Source organism: Sparus aurata, chromosome 5, assembly GCF_900880675.1.
Source record: "Sparus aurata chromosome 5, fSpaAur1.1, whole genome shotgun sequence".
In the NCBI taxonomy this organism is placed as follows: domain Eukaryota; kingdom Metazoa; phylum Chordata; class Actinopteri; order Spariformes; family Sparidae; genus Sparus; species Sparus aurata.
Genome location: NC_044191.1, coordinates 29,904,736 through 29,927,480, shown reverse-complemented (window position 1 = coordinate 29,927,480; position 22,745 = coordinate 29,904,736). Strand labels below are relative to the sequence as shown.

The window sequence follows — 22,745 nt, the reverse complement described above, 5'->3', positions numbered from 1 at the left end:
TTACGTTTCCTTATTTTCAGTTTCACATTTTTTTTAAAACAATATAGCCCTTTTCACAGAGAGACTGTGCATTATCACCACCTTTGTCTGTTAACACTGAACTGAGCAGCCAACCAAAAGAGACAGAAGAGAGAGAGAGTAATTACAACAACACAATAGTGGAAGGCCACAAAAACATGGTGAGTTTAAGTTTTTTGCTCTGAGTCATGTCACATAATCACCTCCATACAACTGCCGGGCTCTGTTGCCAGGGACAGACGCTGTTTTTCGGGCAGACATGTGACAAAGAGTCAGTTGGACAGACAGGATGGCAGACAGGATGACAGACAGAATGACAGAGGTTTTTCCATGTATGGATGCAATATTTTCACATAAGTTTCCAAGACACTGCCTGGTCCTGTAACGTTGCTTTGTGGGTTGGTTAGAAGTGTGGGACTTTTCTTGTTTATTTGATGAGTGAAGGATCTGTTTAGCTGTCAGACTGTGAACACCATCAGAACCACACACCTCTGGCTTTTCCATTCACAAAGACGCCGGCTCACCTCTGCTGCAGCCCTGATACTTCCTCCGGAGGCGGATCAGAGCCTCAGCGAAACGGTCCCCTGCATCTCCACACCTTCGCATAGACGCTGAAGTGGAGTATCGGCACTGACAGGGCAGTGTGAATGGGAGAAAACAGCCTACAGCTACCCGGTGGTATGGGGAGACACTTCCTCTCAAGCGGTTAGCCTCCCGCTGTAGTCTTTGTGATGTTTTACAAAAAGCTAATGTGAAGTGATACGACTGTCCGCCTGCATCGCCATTAATTCTTTAATGTCAGCTTGGTGTGTGTGTGGGCGTTAACTCTCCAAAGCTATAAAGCTAATCAAAAAGATGAAAAATAATAATGTTTGCGCTGACGGATTTCGCCATATTTTCACTTTCACTTAAGATGATTCCTTCTGCTTTTTATTTTTGGAGGGAGGGGCAGCACATTTGAAAAAACTCAAAGTTGCCAAAGTTGCTATCTAAAATAAAAGGGGCCGGGGTGCCATGAGTAGCATCTCTCGCTAGAGGGAGCTACATCCGATTGTTCCTTCAATGTGAGGCATTTATTTTTTTTTCTAAATAGTCTACGAACACCACAGTGCGAACACTGTAGGGTTTTTGTTCGCTGCCTGTGTGTTTGTGTGTGAGGACAGAAAAATGCAGCTGCTGATAAAACTGACAGAAGACAGCTTGACACAGATAACAGATGCAAACACACCACGTTAAAATCAAATGCCCTGCAAACATTTTCTTCTTTTTTTTTTTCACATGGACCCACTTTCTCTTTTGCATATCAATAGCCCTAGATAGTGGATGCACACACACACACACACACACACACACACACACATAATTGGTTACGTAGGGAGCAGAGCCAACTTGCACCTCTCGTTGCCGTGGTAACCGGAGAGACTGATTTTTCTAGAAGCACTTACTCACATCCCGTCTGTTATTCACTTGTTTGTTCATTCATTCCTCCTTTTAGCCTTTTCTTTTATACAACACTCTCTCTGCCTCCCTCTCTCCTGCTTTTTTTTTTCTCCCTCTCCGGGTGCTTTTCAACCCATTCCATTTTTTTTTTTCCATTCCCACTTCTCCTCCAATAAGATGCCCTCTTAGCATGCATATGCAAATGAGGCAGACTTGAAAGCAATTAGAAAAAAAAAAGGATTGAATAAAGCGAACGGCATTGTATCCCCGGCAGGGTCGGACACAGAGATAGTGGCTCTGCAGTTACATCGCCCGACAGTTCGGGAAGGAAGTGAAGCTGATTTGATCGCTTCATCTGTATATGGTGGCTCCCTCTTCACCACCACCCATCTCTTTTCTACACCTCTTCTATCTCGTCCTTTGCCTCTTTCCCTCCACCTCCTCTCCCCCTCGACGCCCCCACGGTTCTCTCCAGGGTGTATCAGGTTATCATTGGCCAACAAAGCAGGAAACAGGAAGGATGTATTGCCCCATAGACAGAACTCTGGAGATACTAGCTGGATAAACACACACACACACACCTCCACATCCTACAGCCCTGCTGGGTTGTTTTTTTTTTCTTTATTTCATTCTGAGCATTAATGTTTTCTTTCCGCAAATAAAGGGGAAAGTATGACTAAGCTCCACCAGAGCAGCATATCAGATTCAGGTACACAGATGTGAAAAAGAAGTGTCGCTGCACAGCTTGGAAATATATTTTAAAATCATGCAGGATCAGCTTGTTTAGCATTAGTCAGACTGAGAGACAGCGAGAGGAAGATATATTTCTGCCTGATACACATTGCAGATTGGCAATTTATGGGAGTTCAGATGAATTTATTTCACCTGACATCGGTTCTGCTCCGACATCAAACTGGAGAGACCTGCTTCTCATTTGCACAAAAAGGCAAAATTTGTTGGAGGGAGTGGAAGAAAAAAATACGAATAGGATGGGGATTAGCATTAGGGAGGAATCATGGTGTGAAGACTGGGGGAAATGTAAAAAAAAAAAAAAGGAAAGAGGATGTCAGAGAATGAAAAAAAAAAAGGGTGAGATTCAGACAACAGGAAGAAAAAGATGCTGAGAAAGACAGAAGAAAAGGAAGGGACAGCTCTCGTGTCAGCTTTCTGTCAGAGAGAGAGAGAGACTGCGAAAGAACAGAAAGACGAAGAGACAGCCGGCTCTAATAGTCCTGTGTCAGCGTCCAGTCAGACCCCAGACCAAAGGCGACTTTGGGAACATCAATGGACGGACGCCAGCAAGGTCAACAGCCATAACCTTCAGGTTAACACAGTTACTTACTACACACATGAGCAACACACAGACACACTTAACAAAAAGCATAAAGCACGGTAAGTTCATGGGACGCCGGGGTAGAGACAGGAACGGTACATGTGCTACTAATGCATGTCGGTAGTAGAGAGTGAGCAGTGATGATAGATCCAGAGAGACGCGGACACAGACAGGCTGGCACACACACTGTCCCAGGAGTGTGATTAATATGTAAGTTAAAGTACGCCTCCTATAGATATGAGCCTAGTTATCACTCTGCTCTCTGTGCACACGTTTCCCACTGAGGCCCCCGCCAACTAAACGAAACACATCCGAGATCAGGAGAACATATTAACCAATCTGACGAACGCGTACAGTACGAAGTATCCCAAGATGCATTGTAAACATAAAAAACACAACGTTGAGAATTCAGACAACAAGAGCAGATACAAAACAGAACCAAGCCACAAAGCAGCGTTTCCTATGTTGTTGCCATAGATGTGGCTGATGAAGCTGGCATGGATGTATCACTGAGAATGGGATGTAAGGCTCCTCACAGCAAGCAGGTCCAGGGTTTAACCCGGTCGTGTCCTCTCCATGGCTGTGTGGTTTCCCTCCCCGGTACGCTCGATATTCACCATCCTCATGCTGTCGGAGAGTCGGGAGAAGTTTCATAGTCCATGAAACATTTCTGGAGATTCACTTGCTTCACTTTGGCTGTTTCTTTGCATTTGTAAACAATCTACGTTACTTAAGTTGTTTAGGAGAATGCTGCAGCACTGCAATCCACCTCCTACCTGCTCTCTCCACTTTATGTTTTGATAATCAAACTGAAGTTTTACAACTCTAAAACCTCCATGGATCAAAAAATTCATAACAGAAGAAGTCATCATTTAATTTGCTCGCAGTTCAAGATCTGTCAACAGTTTTATGCCTCCTTAATAAAGATGGACAATGGGGAAATTTGTCACTGCAGTACCGCTAACGACCACTGGGCAAAATTGGAAGCAAGGAGGCGAAATATGACCTTGTTAGCCTTTCCCGCATTCGGAGCTATCTTGTAAGATCCCATAAAAACACAACTTAGAGAAGGAGCTGCACATTGGTCTTCATCAGAGAATGTGCAGGTTACGCGCTGTGCATTTACCCAAATTACGTCTTTTCTCTTGAAAAAACAAAACAAAGCCGAAGCATCATCATCCAAGTAAGTTTTCTTGTGCAGACTCTGAGCCGCATTACTGCCCCCTGAGGTTGGATGATTAACCAGCAGCTGTGACTGGGTTTATCTCCCCCCCATGTGGCCACGAGACGCAACAATAAGCTCAATCCAGGCTCGCAAAACAACATTTGGCGAGCTTGACAAGCAGGTTGGATACTTAAATTGCAGCATGTTGCTTTGAGGAGCTCCATCCATTCTTACATTAAAACTGTTAATGTGAAGGTGCAGATAAATAAACAGTATTTTAACTCAGTTTTTACAGCCTCCTTTCTCTGTCTGTTCATGAGCTTTTACCCTCAGTCTTTAATCGACAGCGGGGATTGTCAACGGAGCGATGGGTGATGAAGATAACATGGAGACTGTCGGGAATTCAAGTGACAGGTGACAGACAGGCTTGTTTAAGACCTGAACAATCAATCACAATCACCTTTTCAGTCTCCGCATTTTTAACATGAGTGAAGGTAGGAAGGTGAACTGTGGTCTCCTCCAGCGGTTTCCTCAAAACAATGGGGATACATGACATCATTTCTGCTAATGCTGTCTTCTCCTCCCAGCTGTCGATCAAAAACATCCCTAATCCACCACAGGCTGAGATATGTGACCTCCCGCTTGACCCCGCAGGTTGACTGAGCGACTGTCAAGGTAATAGGTAGCTTCCAATCCCATCAGCTAAAAAGAAGCAGTTGTGTGACCCTCTGCCAAGATTTAGGAGGTAATTTAAGGATTGAGGCAGGCAGGCAGGCGGTTACTCGGCTGCCGCCATTGACAGAAGAGTTGTTATCGACGCAGAAGGCACAGATTGGATGAGGGGAGAATTCCTGACTGAAAGAGCTTCGGAGCACTTTGGTATGTTAAGAGCAACGACTCACAGGAGCCACAAAACATCAGTGTGTGTGTGTACAATACAACAAGCTCCACTGAACGTGAAATACTATACATGGAGCTGACAGTAACGTGCAGAGCTGGGTCACAGTTTATCAGCGTTATTTACACGCCGGCTTGAACACGTGAATTTTGGTTGCATGTGAAAGAGGGCTTCTTTGTTATGTTGTTAATTCTTCAAATTTGGAAAGGCACCATACAAAATTAACACAAGTTCTTAAGCTGTTTTTAAAGGAATAGTTGGTATCGAGCTGGAGCAAGGAGGCAGTTAGCTTAGCATTAAGATTGGAAGCACAGGGAAACAGTTATCAACATGTTGTATCTTGTGAGTTTAATCTGTAGAGAAACACAAAAGTCTAGTACAGGACAAGTTGTGGTTTTACATAAAAATGTTAGAAAAAACAAAACCATTAAATGGCTCAACGATATTTACAATCCTGATTACTGGTCAAGCTTGTGCACCCACTTCAGAAAGGGTTGTGCCAAAGCTATTATCTTAGAAGCTGCACCGAAGATTTCAGCTTTAAAATGGGTGTAAACAACGTCTTATCAAACCAATTTAGGATCTCTGGGCCTGACAAAAACTGGATTGAGCCATTATATGTTATCTCACTTGATCAAGAGAATGCTGCAATGCCGTGTTGCTGTTCAGCTCCAGAAATGTATTGTGGACTGTGGCACTTTCCAACGCCATGGGGGTCAGTAGGTAAAGACAGTTTTGTCACGCTAACAAGTGTTCAAAGCCGTGGTCCCTCGCTAAAAATATCCAGTGGTTTCACAAGTAACATAGACGTTTCAGTGTGGTAGGTATAAAATGTACAAAATGTTACATGTAGCAAAAAATGGTGAGGACCCAAACAAGACACTCAGCAATTGTTAATAGCAAAAATTAGGAAACAAGAAAACAAATACCAATGGCAACAAAAAACAGGAGGAGCAGGCATGGGCAAATGTGAGAATTAAAGAAGTAAAAGAAATACAAAAATGAAATAAAGTTCAAAGGAAAGAAGTACTCGGAACACAGGCGGGAACACGAGGAACACTGGAGACTCAGACTATATACAAAAGGGCTGACTAACTTATTGGACGCAGGTGAACACAGAAAACAGGCGGGGAATCACACAAAGGGAGGAAATGAGGGCAGAACTTCAAAATAAAACAGGAAATAACAAACCACAACTCAAACTATGACACAAATGTGAACGTACTGACATTTTATTCTGGTGGTGACGCTAAACCAAAACATTACAATTTTGAATCTTTAAAAACCAAAACAATGAAAGATGCTCAAACACTGCAGAGCTGAGGGGACTGCAGACTCATGTGACAATTCTTTACGAGCAGCACATCACATAAATTCTTTTTTTTTTATTATTAATATAAAGGTATTGATTAGAGCGCCTTTAAAGTACGGCAGTAATGGCCGTTGTGTGGAGCTCACTATTAAATGACAAATGTCCTCCATCTCTGCAGTCAAGTAAAAACCGAGCTATAAAACCACGTGCACGTCACAAGCTGAATTAAATGGCACATTAAACCAAATGGTGATAAATGAGATAATCAGTGACTGTAAAGTGAAAACATTTAATTAAAACATGCACAGTATTAATTTTACTTACAATCTTTTTTCCGGGATTCAAAAAAGGACCTCCATCCTTCACAGCGCAGCATCTGGAGGGTTTGGCTTCACTGGACACACGAAGCAAAGTACATAGTTTTGTAAGTGCTCTGTTCTCAGGTTAAACGAGGACAATCTTGGTGTGAAAGCTTGACGGGGAAAAAAAACAAAAAACGTATGAATGCAGAGATGGAGGCCGAAAGCAGGGATATCCATACAGACATGCAGCCCTGCAGAGATTTCTTCATACTCTGCTTTTGTGGCGTGAAGGTTTAAAAGATTTATGAAAAAAAAAAAGTGTATGAATGACCGACCTGTCTGACAAAATAAATCCCACTGAAGGCGTGTGACGTGGCGTGCTTTGTGTTTGTTTACCCCTTTTTGCACCTGTGGCTTTGTCATTCTAATTACATCCTCTAACGACTCTTTTCCTGCTTCTGGAGAAATGAGAGTTAAGGGTTTAATTAGTCCTTCATGACCCTCATCAGAGCCAGTCTACCTCAATAACACTCACCTCAATCAAAGGGAACAATAAGCACATGCAGGTGCACACAAATGCAAATGGATGAACCCTTCTGAGGGGGATTACACACGAACACACACCCACAAAACACACACACACACACACACACACACACACACACACACACACACACACACACACACACGCTCATATAATCACTCGGGGGCAGAGGTCCCCTCAGGATTAGTCAATTATTAAGCGGTCTATCCCTCTAAGAAAGAGTGTTATTGATTGATTATCGCTTTAGGATTAATAATTTAGGTGTTTTAATAGCAGAGATATGGAACGAGGGGAGAGGATGAACAGTCAGATGGGACAGGGGTGGAGTCAGAGGAGGAGAAAGGGGACAAATGGAGAAGACGTCATGGAGAAGGACGAGGAGGAAAAACAGGGGAGCGGTGAAAAGCAAAGAAGAGCTGAATGGTAATGAGCCTGTGGACAGCGGAGAGAATTCCCAAGATTTCTATGATGATGGAGAAAAATCACATCTTTCCTCCTGGCGACGTTCCCATGTGCAAGTCACTTTTCCCTTGTCAGTAGCGCTGCCACAGTGCTTGAATGTATCCTCTCCTTCCCCCAGTGGAGGGAAATGTGTGATTTGTTCTCAGTCGGAATAATATAATTAGCTCGAGTGCAGCAGCAGAGAATAATAGTTTAGAGGAGTCAAAGAAAAGGGAGGGGGGTAAATAATACATCTTGGGCTACGACCAACTTCTGACAATTATTTTCTGATGTAACGAGAGTCCAGAAAAGTTGGATTGTCTCTGACAAAGTTTCCAGCATAGTCTTCTTGTTCGCTGTGTGGTGAGTGTGCAGGTCTTGTTGTGAAAGTTTCATGGCAGAAAAATGTTGTGACGGTTGGTGGGTGTATTGCAGGACCCCAGAGCGGACAACACACTGGGGAAGGTTTGAAGGAATTTATTGACAAAAAGGGGTCAGGTAATAGTTCAAGTGAATCGCTGGCAGGAGCTGAGTGAAGGGAAGCTTCGAGGGCAGAGGGGTTACTTGAGGTCGAGCTCGGGTGAGGGCTGTACAGGTGGGTTGCTGACTCGGTGGCAGAGCTGCAGCCTTCTGCCCTGCAGTGCAGAGTGGAGCTCAGGTAGGACGGCTCGGAGAGTGAGCAAGGACGACTGAGACGAGTGGCAGAGGTGAGCAGGCTGGATGCTGCTGGTTTGTGAGGCTGGAGCTCGAGGAAGAAACGAGGAGAGACAGGGTGGCATACAAATTCTTTAGAAGCTCCGAGGTCTGAGCTTACAGCGTAGGTGAGACAACAACAATCTGGCAACGAATCCAGAGTAGCCCGGAGCATTTCAGGCTGGAGTTGATGAGATTCTCTGCAGCTTCTGTGTGAGACAGAAAACTCCAGCAAATCTGGAACACACCAAGCACAGAAAAACCAGCCGAAGACTCAAAATCATGACAAAATGTCCAATTATACTGATGGACGTAGAGGGAAATTCAATGGTACAACGAGGAACCGTGATATTCGGTTGATTTCGAAGGCTCCTGTGGACAAAAGTGGAATCCACCGCCAGAACCACAAAATATAACGCCGAAACTTAATTTGTCTGGACTGAAAGTGGAATTCTCTGGACAATAAGAAAAGCTTTAATGATGTAAGCTGCAATCCACAGTCCAAAAAACAAAGACCAAGCAGCACAAAGGCAGGCGATGGGAAGTTAAAAATAACAAAAAACAAAGAGAAATACAAAAGCTAAATGACATAACACTAGAAAACAAAGGAACAAATCAGGAACACAGAGAACGACCAGAGAACAGGAGACACGTAAATGAAAAAGTGAGGACGAGAAGAGACAAACCGACAGAGAGCGAGGGAACGACACAGGCTTAAATACAAACTAAACTAACGAGGGGATGAGGTGCAGGTGGAGAGACACTGGGAACATGACAGCACTAACGAGGCTGATGCGAGACAGGTGAGCAGCACAGGAACACTGGAGGGAAACAGAACAGGTGAGCAGGAAGCGGAGCGAGACAGCGAGACGCAAGAGGATACAACAAACCAGTAACCGAAACCATGACACTGCTTTGTTCAAGAAAGACTAAAGTCAAAGATGACGTTTTCAAATACTGAGTTTACGATTATATAAGAAAGAGAAAACCGGCAAATCATATTTGAGGAACTGGAAGCAGTGAATGTTTTTTTAAAAACATTAAATCGATGATCAAGATAGTTAATCATCAACCTAATTATGATTTCAGCTTCAAACACAACCGTGGGTATCTGTGCTATTGCACCCTCTTTGGCATTGAAATTTGAATTTGCTTCATTAGTGATATTAAAAATGAAAAAAAAAAAAAAAAAAAAAAAATCAAACTAAGTTGTTTCGCAATTAAAGCCTAATCACTGCCATCACGACATCATCTGCATGCAATTAGCTTCTCCTACAATCAGCATCCCTGAAATTAATGTCAACATGACTTAAGTTCATGTCATGTAACAAAACAATACACACTTTATTTTTTATATCTTTTCATGTTGAGTTTGAATGCTGTGCGTGTGCGTCCTCCCTTCCTCTCTCTCGCCCTCCGTGCTCGTCTTCCGGGCCTCCATTTGGATTCCTCTCATGATTCATCACTGGCTCCTGAGTCGCTGTGTGTGAAAAGGATTGTGTGAATTGTGAAAATAGTAAGACACAAGGTCAGCCACCCTTGTACCTGCACTTTAAATCCATGGCATTTTGTCCGGTGTGTTTCTCCTCATTAAAAATGCATGAAGCGACTGTACAGGAGAGCCTCTGCAGCACGAGAAGCACCGCTCGCCTGAAAAATTCATGATAAAGGGTTTTTCACCCCCACGGTTGCGTAAAGGTGCAGAAGAAGAAGAGATCGTTGTCTGATGTTCTCAACCGGTGCTTCTCTGACCCCGTTAGTCCTGGACAAACACATGTTGGACCTTCAAAACAAAGTGATAAAGTCAAAAGAGACTTGTAGGCTAATTCTGCTTTGTTACAGCTTGGACCTATTTGGTAATAATCAAATTGTATTCAGGTCAGCTAACGAGCCATACGAACCACGCTAACTAAATCCAGAACAGGTAGGTTCTTTACTGATGTTGACCCATGTGATGGACACCCCAGACATTTATGCCTTAACATCAAGAAAAAGCTGTAACTGTAGCTTTGTACAATCAGAAACCCGGATGTTTCATTCTGTGGTGCAATTACAAACAACATACATGGACCCAAAGATCGACCTTTCTGTGGCCGTTTACACATCTAGCATTTATGAAGCAACGTTATAATTAATTTGGAGTTGTGTTTGTGTCCAATATTCTCTCTCTTGTTGCTCTGTTTTTGGTCCCTACCATCTCCTGAGTGGAATCGCAGACTCTCTGGTTGCTAAAAGCTTCACTTTGTTCATCAGCTACTTCCTGACTGTTTGCCCCTGTCCTGTTCGGTGCTGAGCATTTCATGTATACTGGGGTTGTTAAAACCTTTTTTTTTAGAAGAAGACAGCTGCCTGTTGCAACCAACGATGCCATTAGAGCTGTTAGCGTGAATCAAAAAGTAAAAAGTTGCGGGTCGTACAGCTAAATAATGAGCTAAAACTCCCCATTAAGCTCCGTAGGAAAAGCCGAGGGGCTGATCAACCATTGTCACCTTGTTTTCACTGTTTTCAAACAGATATTTTAAAAATAAGGACCATTTAGTGATATCAGTGACGCTAAACCAAATCTCTTTCATTGACTTGCATCTATGCACCCTTAAATTTAGCTTTGTGATCTGCCAAATAAACATGTCATCACCGCTATAGATGTCATTTTTCTTTTCCTTTCTACATTTTTAGAGGAAGACAACATGATTGCCTTTTGCAATAAATGCTCAACAAGGGTTCAGAGAGGAGGGAAACATCCTATCAAAGCTGTGGAATCGGTTGTTCGGTATCAGCCATTAAAAGTATGGAGCTGTTGGTTGATTATAATGAAATGAGGGATTAATATGTGAGATTACTTTCAGTTTTACATCCCGATGAGGCTGTCGGCTTGTTTGCACCCGTACTGATCAGCTGTCTCTGATGCTGAATCTCTGGATCTTCTTCGGTGTTTTGCCGTCATGACCAATAAAAAAAGACGACCAGAACAACAAACACGAGAGACAGTTTGGCTGTATCCAAAACCCTCAAAGCCATTATTAAATGCAAGCTGTCGCGGCTCATTTCTCCCGTCAGCGAGCGCCGTTTTAACGTCTTGGTGGTTTAGCCGCGGAGCTGTGAAAGAAATCAGCTAACTGTCCCGCTGAGGCCACCAAGGTTCAAACCCCAAATACACCACCGGTCTCTTATCCTGACCACAACTCCCTGCTGCCCCGACACCACGCACACACAAATGAGATCCGCAAGTCCTGCAAACACTCAGCAACCAGGTAGCAGTTTAGCTCTTATCCCTCACCGCACTCACTACAGCGAAACAAACAAACAAACAGCAGCACATCCGTCCTCCCCTGGCAGTACAGGAGAGTCACTGGTGTGATTGCATTATTGATTGGCCTGGATATGTTTTTTTTTTTTTTTTCTTCTTCTTGCTTCTTAAAAGCATTTAGCAATCTGGCAATTAGTTAGAGCTTAATGTAGGATGTCAAAACAGTGCTATTGATCCAGCGGGGCAAGGAGGAAAGATTGATCAGTCAACTCATTACGTTGCTGGCGCTGCCTCGTCATAAACACTCCAGATGAGACTCCATCAAAAGCCCATCCCTCGTTCACTGGCTCTCGTCTGCTGCTCGCTCAATCGCTCTCCCTGCATCAGGCTCCCCAGTGTTTTCTGTTGTTGGCTCCCGATGCATGATTGCACTGTCTGCACCTGGTTTGAATTTGCTCTTATTTTCTTGCTCTGCTTATTACTTCTCTCTTGTTATTTGTCCTTTGTTCGATTGTTCTCTACTTCAGCCCTCTCTGTCGCTCCCTCCTTTCTCCCTCTCTCTGTCATCAGTTGCGTTCGACCTATTAGCCAGAAATCCATTTCTACTTTTTCCTCCCAGTCCTCTCTCCGTCACTCTCCACTTTATATTTTTTTTCCCCTACTATTGCTAGAATCCAACATCCCTCCGTGTACAACAGGAAACACACAGTTATCATTAACATCTCTAAAAGGGCAAATGAAGCTGATTAAGCTCAGTTTGCGTCACTTACATCAATTCATTAGTCAATCATATGAAAATCAGGCAGTTGCAGACACACTTGATTCGATTTGCAGCAGCAGACGGCTCGCCAGTCGTTTCGTTGTGTCGTATTGTTCAGCGGACGGACGCTAAGCTCGTTGAAGGTGGCACAAGCTGCAAAATAATGAGGGCTGGCATTTATCAAGCACTCTGCCATTTGAATTCTGATGAAGGATCTCTTTTTTTTGTTTTTTGTGGGATAAAATATTCAGCCAATCGCTGCAGAACAGGTGTGTTAGAATAAAAGGTTAGAATGGAGGCATCAGAAAACAGGAATTAGACTAAATGAGTTTTGTGAGCTTACTGGTTGTAATCACTGTTGTAATGTTGCCCTTTTACATTAAATTGTCTTCATCTGTCTTTGTTTTCGTTTCTTGTTTACTGCTCTTGAATTCCTCTATTTTATTGCATTTACTTTGGTTTCATTTCTCTGTGACTCACTAGATTTGCATCTACAGTATACTGTATAGTGTTATATGTTGTGAAGCATCTTGTATCTCAAAAAAGATGGCTTTTTATTTTAATTATTATGTTATTATGTAAATATTTGCATTATTTTCTAAAGCAGTAGCGAAACATTGTGAGATATATTTATACTGCATTTCACAGTTGCAAAATGGTGAGGACCCAAACGCAGACACGCACAGGCCGGTTTAAAAATCTCAATTCAAAAATACAAAAAACAAAAACTGGCAAAGGAATGTACCAAAGTCAGGCCAGCGAACCGTGAGGCACAAGTCAGGATCACAGGGAACACAGGAGGACTGGGGAACAGGCACAGGAGCGCAGGAAACGCGTGGACAAAAACGGAACAGCAACAGGACTGACGCTAGGACGAGAACAGACAAACCAGCAAAAGAACGAGGGAACCACACAGGCTTAAATGCAAACTAAACTAACGAGGGGATGAGGTGCAGGTGGAGAGACACTGGGAACGGGGCAGTGCTAACGAAGCTGATGTGAAACAGGGAAGGAACACAGGAGGGAAACAACCCCGGGAACACAGGTGAGCAGGAAATAAGAGCGACAACACGCGTGAGGTTAAAACTTCAGAACAAAACAGGAAGTAACTGACCAAAAACCAAAAACTATGACACTGCCTCACTCGCTTCACTAGTAAGGGACTGATTAAACCAGCCTTTCAGTGACCTTAGATTGAAAGGTTTGTTTTGCTGCACTACCGATCAAATAGGAAAAACAAAATGACATTCAATTTCACTTGCAACCAATGAAGAAAAAGTTCACAGAAGAAGATGAAGGAAAAAGCCGCCATCATGTAACCGTCCTCCAAATAAAAAAAAGTATAGAAAAGGAGAATTTCAGCACTATTTATAAGGTAACTAAGTTTGTAAATGTTGAAGGAGGCTTTGTTTTCAGGCAGTGGAGACCAATTAAATTCTGGAGTGGAACCCAAACATGGGGCGGATAAAAAAACTTTTTCTAACATATTGCAGGATAGGGCATTTGGCCATGGTGGAATAAAAACAAAAATCTTATAATAACAAAACATATCAATTATAGAAAAACAATGGCTCCATATAACATTTCACATTCACAGGTACCAGAACTCCTTGGCATTGTGGATCCATTTTCCCTTTTCATCAACTGTACTATTAGAATAACTAGATAACACTCCGATATGAAGAGACACTCAACAAGCACTCAGAGGTAACAGGAACGTCAGTCCACTTAAAGAGTATATTGCACACATCAGAGTACAAGAAACTCTGAGTCAGTCCATCCAGTACGTTGCGGTGTTGCAATCGCCAGTCCCAGTGAATTTTGTGCTTTTAGTCCATTATGATGACTGGTCAAATGTTAATGAAAAGGTGGAGTGATCGGAAATAATGCAACTTCCTGGAGAGAGACGGTTGAAAAATGAATCGCCATCGTGCAGAATTCACAGGAACTGGTGTTTGAAATATCGCAACTTCCTGGAGAGACTGTTGATTTAGTTTGAAAAGCAACTAAACTGCACATCCCGTATACAGTCTTAGATATGACCTCAAAACATTGCAGGTGCATCAGTGCGTTTACATGACACTCAAGAAAACCGAATTACTGTGTTAGTCCGATTATGATCGGATCTTTAGGATGCATATTTACACCTTAGTCTGACTAAAATTGGACTGGATCGGATTTCTCATGGTCGAATTAAAGCACCCAGATTATTCGATTGATAGTCGCATTACTCCTGCATGTATACATTACATCAGATCTGATCGGATTTTGCGTTCTGCGCAGGCGCGAGATTTTTTCCCCGGGGCCGTGAGCTGGAAGTAGACGGACGGCGGTGGCAGCGTCTTTCCTCCAAAATCACTGCAAGAAAGAGCGCCATTGTGCACCTAGTTTGTGTAATTATCATGTAAACCATATACGAAGTGTACAAAGATGTAGCTTCGTCTCGCTCTTCGTACGCCATCTTTCTTGAATGCCGAGGCAGCTGGTGACGTAAAGAGGTCAGCCGGAGGTAACTCTGTTACCATTAGTTGAAATGGGCACAGCGCCACCTAGTGTACCGGGGTATGACATGCTTCGGCCCAATAATCCGATTTTCTCACCGGCATGTATACTCGGATAATTGCAGTTGTCTGGTTGAGTAGCATAGTCGAACTATGGCTGTAATCCGACTAAGATGTGCATGTAAATACACTGACTGAATCTCCCCTCTGCACCTTTATGTTTTCCTTTTATTTTGGGTGTCAGATCTCATCCAACCAAGAGTGTTTTCAGACATTCAGTCACATCACATGTTCACATCCCAGAATCAAAGATGGCCCTCTAATCAGTTGTCATTACTGAAATCAGTGTCAGTTGTCACACACTCTTGTTACAGGAGTTTCCTGTTTTTTCCAACTCTCATACACAATTGCGTCCTCACATGTCTTTTCTCTCCAGTCAGCTGTCTCAGCAAAATGAACCATGCACTATAGTAACTAATTTGAGAGTAAATTCATCCTGGAGCACGTCTTTCCTTTGTTCTTCGACACCTGCTTTATCAGCTCATACAGCTTTTAACCAAAATTAGGGGCGCCAGTTCAAAACATGCTGTTGGGCACAAGTTAAACGGTGATGTGATGGGTTTACAGATCCAGTCATGAGCCCATTTGAAACCGGGATGATTGCATCTGCACTTTTCTGAGTCGGAACCACAAAAGCCAATAAATGAGGCGTCCTGGAGCAGCTGACCGTGCTGCCAATCAACGGTAAACGTTCGAGCCCTTGAGGCTAACGTTAACTGGCAAACTTCTGTTTGCAGAAACTTCAGAAATCTCATCTCCAGTTCTCGCTGAAGAATAGAAAACCAGTGTTGACCACGTCTCCACACTCATTCAGACTCATTTATCCTTTTGCCTGTTTTTTCTCTCACTGCGAGGCGTTCTGGCAGCAAGTTGTTTCTCCACAAATCTCCATTTTGTTTACATCTGCTTCCCCATGAGATCACGAGAGAGGGATCATTTGTGAGCCCAGCGTCTGCGGAGCCATTAAACCAGCTGCTGTACAGAGTGGTATTCACTATTTATTCAATATTTATTGATATTGCATGTGTCCAAATTGCACCAAATTCGACAATGTGCTTTCTTGGGCCCTCAGGAACAAACCTGCCAAATGTGAAATGGATAAAATGAACGGTTCGAGAGATGCCTCCGTCGTTGGGCCGACACAACCTGTTGCTACTCCAGTATTTCAGTAACACCTGAAACCACAGGGGCTATCAGACTGTCACCTCTTGCCAGTGCAAATTGGTATAACGAGACAGGGAGGCCCAGAGCTAGCAGGTTAGCATGCTTACTGTACTGTGGCACACATCTGGTTTTTAACGTCGATGATGTTGGTTAATTTTTTTTACGTCTTCCACTAAAAACAAATTGCTCCTTTAGAGATAATAGACTATAAATCTTGCTAAATGTCTCCTGGCTTCAGCACCTTTTCCCCTGAATGCAGACACGAGATTGTTGTCGCTTTCTCATTTCAACCTGCAAAAACAAAAAAAGAAAGCAATGTATTGAAGAACTTCATGACTTTAACGATCGTCTGCTGTGTCTCACTCTTCTGCTCGTAAACCTTTCGGCTCAGCTCCTCTCGCTATACGTGGCAGCTACGCCTACCAGCGCCCCTTGTGAGTTATTTTTTGTCGGCGTTGTTTCTGTGCCAGCTTTCTGTCTGTTTTGCCTGCTATTGTTTTTCTGAGGACAAAAAAAGAAAAAGAAAAGTGAAGTGAGAGAAATAAGTGCACCATCGGGAGGGGTCGTGTAATGTAACAGCTGCTGCTGATGGACTTTGAGATTCACCTCATTTTCCATTTGTCTCCAGTCTATTCAGCCCCTTTATCTCCGCTGCACTTGTGCTTGTTTTTTTTTTTCTCGAGTGTTTCACTTGATAACAGCTTTCAAATGGGATGTCAGCACGTTTAGAGAGAAAAACAGCGGGAGCATAAAAGATAGTAGCGAAGATGGTTTTTAGGATCAAGTCTAGACATCTGTTCTTACCAGAATCCTGCTATCTCCCTCCGTTTGTCTTTCCCTCTTCATCTTGTTCTCTGTTGATTTTCTCTCCCTCCTCCTCCTCCTCCTCCTCCTGTTTCTCCTCTTCTCCAGCCGGCACCGTCTCTTTCCCTCTCTCCGCCTGCTCCCCCCCTCCTCTCCCATCTCCCCGTGTGCCCCAACAAGTGTCTTATATTTCCAATGATGATGTAGCTCATAAATCTTGATAAAGCCACTGGCTGTTCCGTTTCGGTGGAACAGGAAACTCTTGCAGGAGGAGGGAGAGACATAAGATGAGGAATGGCTCTCGTTCATAAGGTTGTCCTGTTTTCCTGCGTTTTCCATTTTGATGGCGTCCCCTGGGAGGGGAGCGCTCTTTTGTATTTAGAGCGCCGTTTTTTTGGAATTCACTCGAGGGAGCTGCAGAGGTGTTGATTTTCATCATCACTGTGTTTGTTCAGCCGTTCAAATATTTGCATCTGTATCTAATCCTTTTTTGGGTCTGTGCGCCGTCACTGCCAGTCATTTAGCAACCACCTCACGCGTTCACCTCAAATAATTAAAACATTCCAACAGAAAACCTGCGAAAAAAGGACAATTTCCTCATTATGACCCCGGCAGACTGGCAGGAGAACAGAAACCAAAGCTGTCGCCTCAAAATTGCATTAACATACAGCATATTTGCTGAGTGGGAAATGTGGATTCTGCCAGGATTATGTTCAGTGGCAGCAACTTTAGCGTTTAGCTTTGTAACAGAATCAAGTCACTGGGAGCGGGTCCATGTGGAGGATGGCTGTACACTATCACCAGACAGCCGGGTTTACATCTGAGTCCTGCTCCTGGTTTGATTCAGGCAAGAAGAAAAAAGGAGTTTTGCCAAAGTCACATACTTGAGAGTTCATTTTCATCTTAACTAATGCAAATTTCAACTCACTTTTTAAAAAAAATCTGCAGAAGGAAATAGCAATTTAATCATTTCCATCCGCTGAGGCTCCGTTATTATGGATCCATCTGCTTTTCTTGCAAAAACCCGTCCTACTCTGCCTCTGATTGGTCGCCTCCATTGGCTGGGTCAGTCAGATTTAGGCGTGAGGAGTCAGACTGCTTTCAGTCACGGTAAGAATATCAGGTTGAGCCAATCCAGAGGCGGAGTAGGATGGAAGGCAGCCAATAAAGTGCCAAAGGAACACAAATCAGTTAGAATTTTTGCAATGCTGGTTTTTATTAATGGTTTAAGATCTGTGAGGGATGTTTCTGATCATAATCTAAGTATCATTATCTTAATCCCACAGGATTTTTGTCGAGGGGAACCAGGGCGGTTCTGAGGAGTTCTGGGTAAGCCTAGAGAAATCCATCATCCCTGCAGCGCCCTGTATGACAGCAAGACGCGGGTGAACACTGGCTCAGCTTTTGCACGTCGGAGTCGACCGATGGACCTTCAAGGGATGAAAACGTTACGCCAAGGTGGCCATTTTACTTATTGATTGGTGAGCTAAAGTTTAGATTTAGTAGCTCGCGTAACGTCAGCTTGCTAGTGTAACATTTGCGAGCTAACGTTACGTTGACCTTCAGTGATAACCAAAAGGAAAAAAGTTGAGTTTCTTTCACCTCCTCTTTGTGTGAGGACACAAGTAAAGACAGTCAAGTCATTTTCGGTTGAATATGTTCGAACTAAATAATATTTTGCAGACAGAACATTCATTGTGCTCTACTGTATATTCCTGTTTGCAGCGGGGAACAATAATCATTATCGTATTGTTCTCCGGGGAACTCATCCACCCCCCCGCCACGTCTCCCTGCGGTGCCGATGATGTCATCACACAGGTGCAGCGGCGAGGGGATTAACCACTAATGATAGCCTGTCATTCTTTTAAAAATGTCTAATTTGTCCACGTCATTACGTGGCGGCCTCGGCTCGCCTCGTCTTTGTCTCCACTGAAACAATGTTGTGTGTTTTCTCTCCAAGCCCGTGTTTCTGTAATAATGACACATTTCCTCTGAGCAACAGTTGTTCTCTCCGGTGCTTTCAGATCTTCTGGGGATGAGGCCACAGCTAATAGTATAGTATTAAGGCAGAGGCAGGCTATAGTTAGTAACGGCATTACTGAGGCTTTGATGTGCAGCAAGCTTGATAAAGACACTAAGCCCTGTCTTGGGCGGCCATTATTCTCTGTGCTGAGAGGAGCTGGGATATTGTCTTTGGTGCAGTCAGAGTTATCACCTTATTAGATGTCTCACCACTCATCTGAGCTTCGAATTCCATCTTTTATGTTTTCAGCCCAATTTGATCATAATAAGCTCTTGATGTGGTGTGTTTTTGTCCCCATCATTTGTCATTGTCTCTACATTGCATATTGTGGCGACCAGGTGTCATCAGCGTACCTTAAAATAACACAAGGGATGCAACAGTACATGCGTTCGACCCAGACTGTCACTTTAAAGACGATGACGCACTATACAGAGAGCATACGTCAGTGGCGGGAGTAAAACTGTTGTGATCCTCACTCCAGTCCAAGCGCCGGTTATTCACCTACAAAACGGATTTTCAGCCACCATTAAACACCAAAAACACAACGAATAAGAAGACAAGAAACAAGAAGAAGGAATATACACTATGACTGAGTGTCAAGCAAAAAGAAAGCCGTCATGGATGTACCAAAAACTGCAGTTCCTCCAATGACAACTTGAAGTTGCCTCCAAAAGCGAGTCCAAATCTGTGTGTCTAAAATATCCAGCAGATTAAATGTACTGACAGCCCGTTACAAACAAAACAAGGCGGTCTCCATGGCTAATTTAACTCACTCGTTTGAATTACATTAAGACTCAAAGTTATGCATAATTAAGGGTGTGGCGGCTTTGAGTCACATCTGTGAGCTGCCTGCTCGGCGTCTCAGCTATTCGAGTCACAGATCATGACCAGTCATCTGTGTTTGTAGCATTTGTGCTTATTGGAGAACTTTAGATTTGAATGATGGACAAATAACACGGTTTGCTGTGTGATTAGTTGTACTACCACTCTGGAGTGGAGGGACAGATATCAGTGGTCTTGATTAACAGATGACTCTATTAGCATCAACTGGCTCTGGAGGAAAAAACACTGGGAGTCGAGGAGAGCACAGAGTATAAACTGTAGGGATTAAAACATTTGATTCACTGATCTGTTAAACACTGATAAGTTAGCATTAGCTCGCTTGGTAGTTTTGAGCAAGGTGGGTTTGTTTAACTAACTAGACTAGCCTCAACCAAGCTTTACCTTCACGGATCCCCACATCTACCACACGATACTTTTAGTTTTGTTTCCTTTGATTGTTGCCGATCATGAGTAAATGTTATTTGTGGTCAACGTAATGCTTATTATTTTCCCCTCTAGGATTTTCTACAACTCTATCATGATGCCACAGATTGAGCAGCGTCAGGATCCTCTGTGGTCTTTGACTTTTCCTCCCTCTCGGTCATAAACGTCTCTGCACCAGCTGTTTGTTCCTGTCATGACCTTGTTGTCGATACCGACAGCGTTGACGCTGTTGACACATTGTTATTGTGTTTATCCTTTCAGTTTTGTTTATGTTCCATTCCCTTATCAATGTTTACTCTTCCTTTTTTTTTTTTTTTTGCCTGACCATCCTGAAGATGGGATCCCCGTCGGTGAAGCGCCCTCGCAAAGGTCTCTCTCTTTTTCTATAACGAGCTGGAGCACATCAACTTCTCTCATGAGCTGCGGTTGTCACTTCACGCTCATAAATTACACGGTGCAGCCTTTTGACACTTTAAATATGAAGTGCTTTAAATCTTTACTTGACTTACAAATAGATGCAATTATGAAGATGGCAGGGAGGCAAGGGAGGGAAACGAGGCGATAATAGAGCTTTATTGACAGAAAAGAAAAGAAAAATGCCTTCAAAAAATGTGATGTGTGTTTTCAGGAGGCTGATGTAAATGTCAGTTTGTATATAATGGTGATTTTTGGGGTCTCCGGTGAAACACAGGGTTTTAATGCCACTGCAACGTTAAAGACGGGGCGGCATTGTGCTCCCACCATCACACTGCTGCATAATTGCTTGGCTACTGAACGGCTGTTTATAGTGTTCGCTACAACAGAGGAGGAGTAATAAGTTACTCTGGTGTCTTTGCTTCAATATTCACAGCAGAGGCGATCCGGTCTGTGAGCAGCTATTACCTGCCGCAAGACACGCTTGAAGTGATGATAGCCTTTCGCCAGAAGTCTCCAAATTATGGTTCGGAGCGGCAAATCTAGAAATGTAATCTAACCGCAAAGTGGCCGCTTCAGAATCTCTTCAAAACGCACTTGTGGAGCGGGACTGCGTGTGCAAGCGGGCAATCAGATGTAACTAATGGAAAAAAAAGTGAAGTGACTCTGTGCTGAAAATCTGGGAATATTTTAAATTCTAAAAACTGCCAGAGAAACACGAAGCCGGTGCAGGAGAGGAGTGTTCGCCAGGATCAACGGGTTTGCTGGCAACAAGAACCCGCGTACGTGTTTTATGCAGTGGAGGAGATGATTGATCGCGCTTTGCTTTATTTTTCGTTGGTGATTTTGTGATGTGGAAATTTGAAACCTCTGATGCACAAGTCAAAGGGCAGAAGTGACTGTTTTCTGTATTTAATATTGTCGCGTGCTGTGTTTTTATTTGCACAAGTTTGTTTTTCATTGCAGGGTTTTATTACTAACTGGTTTGTCTGCAACTCCCCGTTACCTCACTTGATTGGTTGATAGCCTGCACCTGGAGACCCGCTTCATTTTGTTACAGGCACTGGCAGCCACCAATTGGAGGTCTGAGAATGGCACAAGGGACCAATGGCGTTGTTCGAGGGTTGGGACCAACCACCTGGCCAAAAAGTCGAAGATGAGGAGAGGCTTGGAGGGATGAAGAGACCGGCAGAACCATGATGGTGGCGTTCCAAGTGTGGAGAGACAAATGCTGTGTCTCAATTCAGGTTTTGAATCCCTCGAAGGACCCGGCCTTTGCGGTCTTCAAAGGCGAGTCCTTCGGAGAGACCTTGTTAACCGCGTCAGCCGTTGTTTAATGGGACGGTCTAGCCTTTGGAGCATTTCCTGGTTGCATCACCAGATGTTTTACCCTTACCTCACAATTTTTGCCTCCCAGGTCCGCGAAAGTGACGATCTACGCCACGCGATGTCGCCATTTTCACTCTTTCTTTCTTCATTTTCAGGTGCGCTAAGAATCTTGGGATATGTGAGGCCACGAAAGATAATCGCGGTCAATCCTCCAAAAAGAGGGAAAACGAGGCCCCATTTGTGAGCTGTATTTGGAGGAGCCTTTGGATAGGGACAGACTTCGCGCGGCGTTGTGACGCTGTTTGTTTTTTTTTTTTTTGTGTAACCACAGATGTGAAAGGTCATATCAGACACATTTCCTTAATCCATAATACAGATTTTAACTATAGTATTATTGTGGCCCCCCCAAAATTCACGATAATCTGAAAAAAATGCTCTTGTAAACTTTGTTTTTGTCTCTTTTTTTTTCATCTACATTCAAAATACGAGCGTTGGGAGGTGGAGAGAGCGTCTGCAACAATAACTACACTGAAGCGTCCAAAAACAACAGTTACACTGATTTAACACTGAAAGGCCAACCAGATAAACTGATAAACAAACGATCATCGAAGCCGGACATCTGCACTGGATGCAACATAAACGCAACATCAATATTTGTTGCTTATCATCCATATTGGTGCCATCACGACATCCCTAATGCAGACGGATCCATTTCATGCATCTGAAAACATTTCCTTAATGATCCGCGGGTCAAACCTTATTTACACTGAAGCTCAGGCCCGAACTTCAGCCTTTACACACTGCCAAAAACCTAATTAGCATTGCTTAAAACTTACTTAAAGCGAATCAGTTTTAATTAATTAAATTTACTAAAGGAAATTACTTATATGCTCTTGAGTGCCTCGGTCTCGCCTACAGTTGCTTTTTTTTTTCTTCACCCCCCTCCAAGATGAACAGTTTTAGATCTCAATTATTGAGGTTAAGCGTGTATTAATTGAGATCGAGTGTGTAGTAATGCTGTCCTGAGGGAG

General features: G+C 43.4%; 1 long non-coding RNA gene across 1 annotated transcript; it reads right to left on the bottom strand.

Annotated features, from left to right (window-relative positions):
* Positions 1-2,539: 2,539 nt before the first annotated feature.
* On the bottom strand, positions 2,540-17,198 carry LOC115581297 (uncharacterized). The gene is made up of 3 exons (XR_003984022.1): positions 16,683-17,198; positions 6,491-6,560; positions 2,540-3,418 (listed from the first exon to the last, which is right to left on the bottom strand). It is a non-coding gene; the product is annotated as an uncharacterized LOC115581297 (long non-coding RNA).
* Between the last annotated feature and the right edge of the window lie 5,547 nt (positions 17,199-22,745).